General features: G+C 42.1%; 1 protein-coding gene across 5 annotated transcripts in view; it reads left to right on the plus strand.

Annotated features, from left to right (window-relative positions):
• Positions 1–10,363, plus strand: part of RPRD1A (regulation of nuclear pre-mRNA domain containing 1A) — a 67,264-nt gene that overhangs the window by 42,598 nt on the left and 14,303 nt on the right. Inside the window, exon 7 of one of the 5 annotated variants that reach the window (XR_003095431.1) lies at positions 8,287–9,161. The exons of the other annotated variants lie outside the window; for them this stretch is intronic. The gene's annotated coding sequence lies outside the window, so the exon portion shown is untranslated. The remainder of the gene's footprint in view (positions 1–8,286; positions 9,162–10,363) is intronic. 5 annotated transcript variants of the gene reach the window in all.

Below are 10,363 nucleotides of genomic sequence, written 5' to 3' on the forward strand. Positions count from 1 at the left end.
TTTTCCCCTGAATTCTGTAGGTGCCTCTCATCACTCCTACCAGCTACATCTCTCATATCCTTGTCTGTTAACACACAGGATTGTGCACTTTTTTTTTTTTTTTTTTTAAGGGAAGGAAGATCCATTTTTCAAGGTGAAAGTTCAGGGGCAAGATTTGTATGTTTTAGTGGCCAGTGAATTGGTGCAATGATTCCCAAGAAATGCACAAAGGACGTACGTGCCAATACATGAAGCTAAGCTTTCATAGTGCATGCATGGGAGAGAAGGAGCAGGTTCAAGGGTTAGTTCTTTGCCCCTCAACCTTCTCTTTCAAGCTCCCATTACTTCAGTTGTGCTAAGGTAACTTCTTCAGAGTAGTTCTGCATGTGGTGCTCTGTAGCCAAGGGAAAGACATATTTTCTCCAACCCTTACACATTCAGCTAATCAGAAAATATCTGCCTTTCTCTAATTCAGCTCTGAAAAGCTGAAGAAATGAATTATTCCAGAATCCCTAAAAGAATTGGTTTTTGCTCATGAATGGGGAAAGAGGGTAGTTATGAAAAAAGTGTGCCCCCAAAACCTGCTTGCTATACACATACAAAACAGCTTGTTATTTAAATCAGTGGTGCCCAGCCTTTTTGCTCTGGGGGCTGCATGGCCCCTATCAGGCACATGGAGCAGGGGCCCAATTTGGCTGCATGAGGGTTGTGGCCTGGTCCCGATCCAGCTATCCAGGGCTTGAGAATTTGACAATGAGGGATGGGTGCAGTATTGTCACTGTCCCCTGCTACCAGATTTTCTTACCAACACAGGCTGGATGCCATGTGTTAAATCATTCATGGCTTAATTTTTGAGAGATTTCATAGATTTCATAGACATGAGGGCTGGAAGGGACCTCGGGAGATCATTGAGTCCAGCCCCCTGCCCCAGGGGCAGGAAGTCATGCTGAACACCTGAAACTACCATAGCAATAAATAGGAGCTGAGAGTACTTTATCACCTTTGAAAATCAGGCTGTATTTAATCAGGCTGCCCCAGCATCCCTATATGTAAAATGGAGATAATACTAACTTTTCCTGTATAAAGTCATGATCTATTTAGTTAACATTTGTGATATAAAGTGATAAAATTAATCCGAATGCCTGTACAATACTCTAGTGGTTCCTAGGCACGTAGGTAATTTTAGAATTGTCTCTTGAATGCTTTTTCAAGCTCTTGATAGTTGAGGACAACATAAGTTTAAGCTGGCTCCATTTTTTTTGTTGAACTAAAAGCACAACATTTTCACATGCACCTTTTTTAAATATATGACTTGATTAAATTTAATTTTCTTCCTGGGATTCAGTTGCTGTGATCATGTATTATGGTGTATTCAAAATAGATAGGAATTGTTTATGATTTGGGGTAAGAGGAGAACAGGGGTGACTGGTGCCTCCTGAGTCGGGGTGGGGGGGGCACAATGTGGGGGCGGGCCAAAAGTCCCATGTCCACTCCTATACTTCTGTATAGTATTGGCTGAGGCTTAGTTCTCTCCCCCCACAACACGCCGCCAGTCTGCACGGCAAAAAACTGCCCTGTCTTGAGCGGTGCTGAGTCGGGGACCAATCTCAGGGGGCGCATGTCTACCAGTCACCTGTGGAGGAGGAGGAGGAGCAAAAATTTGTCTTAAAAGATCTGCTCAAAAATATCAGCAGGCTTTTCAAAACGGGCCTTTCAAAGCTGATTCCAGCTCTGTATAACTACTTGTGTAAATAAGTTGAACTGAATTGTGCACCTAGTAGACTACCAGGCTCTCCTTTACGAAGATAAGTGTAATCAGGTAAATAGATTTTAGTTTAATACATAACCAGTATCTATTTTATAACATTTCATCTCTTCCTCATGACAACAGCATATGCATAGATGTGTTCTGACGTGCTGTGCTCTCAGTGCTACTACAGCTGGACTACTATGCATACACGAGCTAACTAGTTTAAACCAGCTAGGGTATCTCTACTCATTTCTGTAACTGCAGTGTAGTCAAATCTTAGAAGAAAAAAAAATCTCAATAGTTTCTTCATGAGCTTGTCTTTGGATTCCTCTGACCCAAAGTAGTACTTCTTTTGAACTTTTCCCTCAAAACAGCTAAGTACAGTCTGAGGTCTGCATAATTTTCTTGCTTTCAGATGTATAGTTCTCTCTATTAAATACGCAATTTTCAGTCCCTGGGGCCAGATTTTACACTAGAGCATGCAGCACAACATCTGTTAAAGTCCAAGCGAGTTTTATGTACGTAGATCTGAGAGAAGAAATCAGTGCATCATGAGAATCTGCAGGCAAGGGCTGTATGAAATGAAATGTACGTCTCTGACAAGTGTAATTTTTAGAATTTAGCCAGTGGGTACAGTAAACTTTAATCCAGGGATTTCACACAGCTGTTCTTAAGTGAACTTGCTGCAACTCTGATTTTTTATTTTTTTTTTTTTATAAAGTGGATAAACAGAAAAATCTTTAATACAGAATCTGTCTTTAAGGTGAGCCCTCTTAATTTTCAGAGATCTTTACAAAATAGATCTTACATTAATAGATAAAACTTTCTGAAGCAATTTCAAGGCTTAAGATCAATTTCTTGGCAGTGTTCTCAATTTGAAAACTTGGTAAACTTGTACTTGTGTTATATTGTACATGAGCCATCTTAATCAACTTTAATACTGTTCCAGCAGAATTGCTAAGAACTTCTGCCATCCCTGGTTTCCTTGTTAATGGTGCTTCAGAACTTTCTGATTTTTTGGTAAGAGATCTAGACCAGATTACTTAGGAAAATTTTAAAATACCTTATAGGAGTCTGTCATTTTGGGTTTCAAGCTAAATGACTAAATTCATAACCAGCAAAAAATTGTTCAAGATTCAGATAATAAAACTAGAAAAAGGCACAATCCAACCTGAAGCAGATAACAAAATAAGTGCCTAATTGGGATCATAATTCACATGACTTCACCTCTGTGTTCCTGTCCTACTACTTGGATCTTTTTCATTTCCTCTTAAGTTATTTGTATAATTACAGTTAATGCCTGAATAGTTCAAAACTTTGGCAGCTAATCAAATTCCTTTGGCATAAAATTCCATTTTCTAAATTAACACGGCATTATGGAGCTGGTTTAGCTGTGGAAAATGCATAATTATTGGTAGGTCTACTAACATGGCCTTCAATTAAGGCTGTCCAGTATTTCCCATTATAAGACACTGTTTTTAGCTGCATACAATCTTGCCAAGTTTGGGTTTTTTCTTTCTATGCTACAGGTCTACCTCAAGCTCAATTTGTTGAAACTTTCTAAAAAAAAATACAATTTACCTACTCATGCGATTGAGTATAAGAGAAAATATTGTTTCAGTCATTAAAAAAATTCCAGTGACTCTTCATTTTCTGAGAAGCTCTTGGTGCTAAATACCTTGGAGCAGGAATTTGAAAAACTGGGAAAATGGGAGGGTCGTTATCAGTTGCGCTGCGTACTCAGTGTTGGTGTCAGTTACATATCCAAGTGAACACCTGCCAAAATTTATTTGTGAGGATTTCATGCAGCTGTGCAATCACAAGCTTTTGTAAAATGTCATGTTCGTACATACTTGGTGGAGACTTTGTAGCCCTCAGCAGCATAAATCCTTAAAGATTCCATCTAAACCAAGCATGCTATAGTGTGGAACTGAGCAGAGCTTTCCCTGAAGTTGCAGGTGTAGGCTTGTGCCGAGTATGGACTCATGCATTGTCCCGAGAGCAGGATGCCTGTCTTTCCTGTGGTTTTAGAAAATAGTCTCTTGAATAAGAAGTTTGTAGGGGCAGAGCTAAAGAGCACAGGGCAAAAGGGGGTCACATTTTCAGGGAACAGGCCAAAGTGCCAATTAAAGCAAACTCCTATGGACCTTGGAACAGCAGCAAAGATTTCTGATTTCCACTATTATTCTAATGTAAGCAAATGCCTGTGTCAAATCCCTGGCAAGTTAGATTGCTGATCCACACTGAGGATAACAAACTGTTTTTGTTAGTTACTCCATTAACTCAATGGCAGAGGTCTTCTCGGTGGACCTAAAGCAGTGGTTCTCAACCTTTTAAGTCTCAAGACACCCCTTGATATATTCAAGGCAACCATTGGAAAATGGCAGCTCTGATTTTTGACTACACAAAAATAATAGAGCAATTTTTCTGTTGCAAACTCATAAAGACCATAGTAGGTCAAAAGATTTTTAACAGTATATATTCCTATTTAAAATCTCTAGCCGTGTCCAGATGAGCGCAGCCATGTGGTATGTGGTGCCGCATACGTATCTGTGGCACCACATACTGCATGTTCAGCTGTTTTCCATGCTGCAAAAGAGCACTGCAGGGGGGGTGGGGCAGGATTTGATGCTGTGAGATCCCAGAGGGGAAAAAAAAGCAGACTGGCGTGCGCTGGGCAGCATGCGCCGCCCCAAACCGGAGCCTGACTGGCTGGAGCCATGCTCCAACTGTCAGCCAGGCTCTGAGTGGCAGGATTCCCAATGCTGATGCCCTGGGAGTGCCCCAGGTGAGGCTGCTGGGGCCAGCTGTCCCCAGCCTCCCCTACCCTACCTGTGGTAACCTGCCATGTACCAGGGAGCACATGACACAGGTGTTCCCTGGGTACAATCAGCAGCAGCACAAGGTCTGCCTCTGCTAGTTGTCCTGAGGGAACCAAACGTCCATGCTCTTTTGGACTCGGCCTCTGGGTTTATCTTGTGAATCAGGTTTGCACACCTAACAGTACAAACATTGTATGCCACCATGCAGCACCCCTGAAATGTTCTCAATGCCCCCTAACATTCATGGTCCTAAAGATTCCAAACCTGTTGATTATTCATAAATGCCAATGTTATGACCCAGGATGAAATTTCTATTTATTTCCAGATGACTTTTAGAAAAAAGTGTATACGTCTACACACTTCTGTCTATACACACACAGCTGTCAAAGATATCTTATTAAGACTGCACTGTTAAATTCTGAGAAATAGAGTTGTGTAAAGAATTTTTTAGGGGTTTTTTTTGGTTGTGGAGTTTGCAACTGTCCAAGAACAATTATGCTAAATCCAATTTTGGACCAATGCAACGTTTTTTCCCCACCAAAACAAAAAAGAATAATATTTTTGGTTTGTAAGAAGTTTTTAAACTGATTTCAATTTTAATAAATAGATGTATTGACCTGTATAATAAAAACCCTTTATTTTGAATTTGTTGAAATGAAAGAGATGGCTGTTTAAAAACAAACAAACAAAAAAACCTGTACCCTAATACCCTAGCTCCCTCTTCCCTCCCCTCTCCCCACCCCCAATTTTCTTTCTTGGCTGAAACAATTTAATGGATTTCACACAGATTTATTAAGTACTTTGATTGATCTAAATATGCATTTTATGATGGTCTCTATGTAATCACCAAACTACTGTATTTTCTCGCATACAATATGCACTCTTCCCCACCCCCAATTAGCTACTGGAAACTGGGTGCACATTATAAGCAAGGAACTATGGTAACAGCAATTTCGGCTGCTTAAACCAGTTGAGCAAAAGTAACTGCACACAGTGTTGTACAGCAGGGGTGTCAAACTCATCTGCTGTCTCAGGCCAGATGCCTGGTATGGGGCTGGTCCACGGGCTGAATGCATTGTGCGTGGCAGGCCCCATATGCTAGATGGGAACTATGGAACTCTCTCCCCACCTCCTACCAAATGTTGGCTCCACACACACAGTGCTTGCTCTGGCTGATCTGGGAGTGTGCTGTATGTGCTGCCCAGGCAGAGACTATAGGATGAGTGTTGCATGCAGTGCCCACTCCAGCCAGTCTGGGACCCACTCTGCATGTGGTGCCCGCATTGGAGTGCCCAGGGGGCACCACATGCAGTGCGAGTCCTGGACAGTCCAGAGTGGGTGTCACATGAGGCACATGTTCTGGGCCAAAGGAGGCACCATCTGCAGTGCAGGTCCCAGGTCCTGTGTACAGATGGGGCCAGCCTGGCACTTGCCACATGTCCTTTGAGTCAACTCTGGACCTGGAGGCAGTACCAGGAGCCAGATGATGGGGTTCCATAGACCAGATCCAGCCCACAGGCTATATATTTTTTTTGACACTCCTGTGTTACAATGAGCAAAATAACAAGCTGGGTTCACTTGCTGCTGCCACTCAGCTGTTTGTTATGAGGAAAGATACCTTCCCTTGCCCTCTCCCCCCTTCTTTCTGCCTTTCAAAAACAGTGGATAATCTTATTCTGGGGTGTATTGTATTTGAGCAGATGCAGTATTTTTCTCTGAGCCCCCTGCTTCATTTAGTTCATGGGAGGGTCCCGCTCTGAGGGTAATGGGTTCAGTCAAAATATTTCATTTGGACTCTTTGCTTCGGAAGAACAGCAGTGAATGAGGCAAGGGAAGGGATCGCAGGAAGAGAGCGACAGATTTAAGACTTCTTACTGATGCCTTGAAGAACTGGATTCTACAACATGCCTGTGTGATGCTAGGCAAATTACTTAATGACCATCTGCTTTGTATTCCTTTCCTACTAGGTGCTCAACTTAAAACCCTGACCTCATTAATTTGGGATACCCAATTGGAGATCATCTCTCTGTACCTCTGATCCCCCTGCTATGAAATTAGGTTATATAATTCAAGTACTTTATGGGGGCTTCATGAAAGTTGTTTTTTTTTTTTTTATTAGTTCGTGAAGTAGTCAGATTACCGAAGTGATGAGCACCATAGAAGAGCCATCAAAGAAATGAAATCTCTCTTTAGTTGAAATTTTGAATAATGTGTAGTGAATAAGGCCCTGGGGCCACATACTAAACATCAAGAAGCAAATAAATTGAGCCCAGTCCGTTCTCTCCAGTAAATATTTCCCATATTTACCTTGTGGAAAAACATAATATACAGAGAGGCCATATTAAGGTTATAAAAGACTACCTTAAATTGGCATTTCCTTATTTTTTTAGTTTGATTTTTTTTTTAAACTTTTTTGCATCTTTTATAATGGTCTTGTAATATAGATTTGGTCTATATAGATAGTTTTGTAATGGTAGGCTTTTTTATTATAACGTACATCAGTAACTTGCATGTCTAAACTTAATTTGATGGATTTAATTTTAAACTACTTGGAGTTGTTTTTAATGGATCTTGTCATTTTAAAAACACAATTTGAGATTTATTTCTGTGCATATTTTCCTAAGGGATGGTCTCCTGCCTTTTATAACCCTAAATGTGATTTTTTTTTTTCCCCCCCCCCCCCACAAAAACCTGCACTGAGAAGATAAAGATTGTGGACTCAGAAAAAAAGTGCAGTTTACCAATAAATGTTCTGTTCCATTTCTGAACTTGAAAGTCTGTATAGCAAGGTTCTGTACTCTACTACCCTTCATATGAAAGAGGAAAGACTTGTGGCATTTTGTGGAGCACTGTTATGAATGTGGAAAATTCTGCGGCTAACTAAATTCTGCACTTAACTAAAAAAATAAAACTGAATTTAATGGGCTTCAGAAGTCAGAGGTTCCAGTTTTCAATTGGGCATCCAAATCCGTATTTTGGATTAACTAAGCACTTGGATACATAACTGTAAACTTTAAAATTGGATGACAAAATTTATATTTTCTCTTGAAGGAGTGTGGATTTTCTCTCATATATGATATAAAACTAAAGAAAGGTCCGAGTGAAATATCAAGGCTTTCTTTTGAATTTTTTATTCTGAAAAACATCACAAACAGTGTTTTATTCCATTTTTTTTCTTTCTGGAGTCTTATACATGCAATATGCTGCAATCAGAATACAGCTGAGTGTTTCGGTATATGCTGTCTGCCTGCAGCGAGATGTATTAGCATTAGGCAGGTAGCTGCTTCTTTTAGATTGTCTTCTGGTAAAAGGAAGATATATCTTCTGAACTATGTCACTCAGGATATAGACTGTCATAAGTCATAATAGTTGTAGTTTTCTTTAAAGAGCTATGTAAAACAGACACGACAGAAAACATTGAAGTGTTGTAAATTAGCCCTAATCGTATCAAATATGACCCTTAATGAAACGGGGGCAACAAAATACTTCACTGTGAGGAGGAACGTTGCACTGCTTCCCTATGAGAATGGACTCTAGAGAGAAAAATGGAATCAAATAGTGACTAAGCATACCATGTTACATTTCTACCCTCCAGCTAAGTATGGTTAGTCTGCTGACATCCCACAGTGCTTTGCTTCCTATTATCCCAAAGTGGCCCTTCTGTGACTCGCTCAATTCCAGTGCTCTAGGGTCACAGGGCCTGTCCAGTATCTAACGTTACTTTTTTAAAACTAGGTGTTGAGACCCAGAGCAGTATCTGTTTCCTGGACTGCCACCTCAGGAACTTGGTTTCTCGAGTGTGATGCACTCTCAAGCATGCACTTACTTGCTACACTGCTCCATCTGCATGCAAAAAAATGCCTGTGTCCCTGAAGCACTCCACTGAGTAGAGGCAAGTGGAAGTCATAGACTTTTTCCCCTTTTGGGTGGGAAGAGAATGCCTTCAGGAAGACCACATCATGGATGAATATATCACAATAGATATGGCAGCTCATGGCCACAAATAGGAATAACATCAGTACTGGATCAAGGAGAATGTCCTGAAGACATCAGACAAGAAAGCATGTGATGGCAGCTGTGTTGGAGATGCATGGATGGCAACATACTTGCTATAAGGAGCTGTCACTCATACTGAACAGAGACACCTTCATTGAGTCCTCACTGATTTGAGGGTGAATCCAGAGCTATCTAGTGAGAGTGATGATGTGTACCTGGAGGACCATGAGGAGACTCTTGTCCTCCCAAGCACAGTTCCAGCAGAGGAAGAAGGATACTGGGGAGTCTTACCTCTTCCTGTCCAGGACTGCTGAGAAATATGTACCAGCTCTCAGGACAGGACAGCTTGGATGGCATCAACATCAGGGAGCACCAGCTGACCATCGTGCCAGCATATAGTCCATCCATCCCATCCTTATCACAACCAGCTGTCCTGCCATCATCCCACTACACCATCGTGCTGTTGTCCCACATGTTCCTTCTGCTACCCTCTCTCCTGACTGCCATGGCCCTTACCACTTCCTTTCAGCACCTTTGGGCCAGTTGCTTGGAGGAAATGCTAAGGCATGATGGCTTAGAGGGAATGCCTGCATAGCTGGACACCAACCTGACTGGTGAGTACTTAGAATGTGGTGGCATCACTTGCTCCTCACCCTCCTCCCCAAACTGACTAGAACCACCAAGATCTGGGTTATGGATGACAAGTGTCAACTGCCAAGTCACTGAGAAGTGGTAGGGCAAAACTTTGGAAATGAGGACTCTGTAGCAGCTTCAAAAGAAGACAGAAATGGCCCTAGGAATCTGATTGTAGGTACCAGGTTTGTTGTGGGGCGAGCACTTTTCTTATCTAGCGCCGCCATGCACAGATAACAGTATCTGAGCACTCACTGCCTGTCCCTTGCCCACAGTTAGCAACTATCCAAACTGAGGTCTCCCACTGCCTGCCGTTGGGGATCACCCATACATGGTAGGAAGCATCTACCTTGCCTTTTAGGTAGTGGTTCTTGCCCCTCTGCTTGTCCTACCCAGCCTTTGGCCTGTAGGACTGATCCTTCCTTTTCCCGACTGCTGTTACCTGTCAGCAAAATCCCATCCCCATGCACGCACCCTCCCTGATGTTCCTTTTGCCAGCTCTCCTCAATAGGCCCCCTCTCCACTTCCGTAGGATCCCTCCTGTTCATTATGTGACCCCATGTTCCAAGCTATAGGAATGAAAGGAAAACACCTTGATTTCAACCTGTCTCTGTATGACAAATGCAGCAAACTACTGAAACCCTACTGCACTTGTCTGCAGTACCCATTGCTCTCCCCACTGCACTGACCATAGGAGCACTTATACATGTCCCTTACCAGCTGTTGGCTGGTTCTCCTGGCCCTGCAGCCCAAGGCCTCTGGAAAGTTTGAAGAAGTCCTTGCAAAAGGAACTAAGACAGGGAAAATAGACCTTTTAGAAAAAATAATTGTATTTGCTCATGCAGAGAAGTGTAAGCAAAGCAGCTACTTTTTGAAGTGCTCAGTTGGGGCCATAAATATCCTTACTGATTCTCCTTCCCTCCATCAGTCAGATTTCCCTGCGATACAGCTTCTTCCAGAAGTGTAAATTACAGAAGAAATCACAACCAAATGAAAAGACCACCTCCTTTCCCAACCAGTTCACACTGAGAGTTGTAGACTGCTTCCAGGCAGTGCAGCAATGGACATGGGGACATGGTTTTACAGTTCACAACTAGAAACAAGTGGCCTGTCCCTTTAGTCACTGAGTCCTTGGTACACCACTGTAAATCCTGGGGAAAGTTTGTAGGCTGTAGCTTGAGCA

The sequence above is a fragment of the Alligator sinensis genome, unplaced genomic scaffold, assembly GCF_000455745.1.
Source record: "Alligator sinensis unplaced genomic scaffold, ASM45574v1 scaffold285_2, whole genome shotgun sequence".
NCBI lineage: Eukaryota > Metazoa > Chordata > Crocodylia > Alligatoridae > Alligator > Alligator sinensis.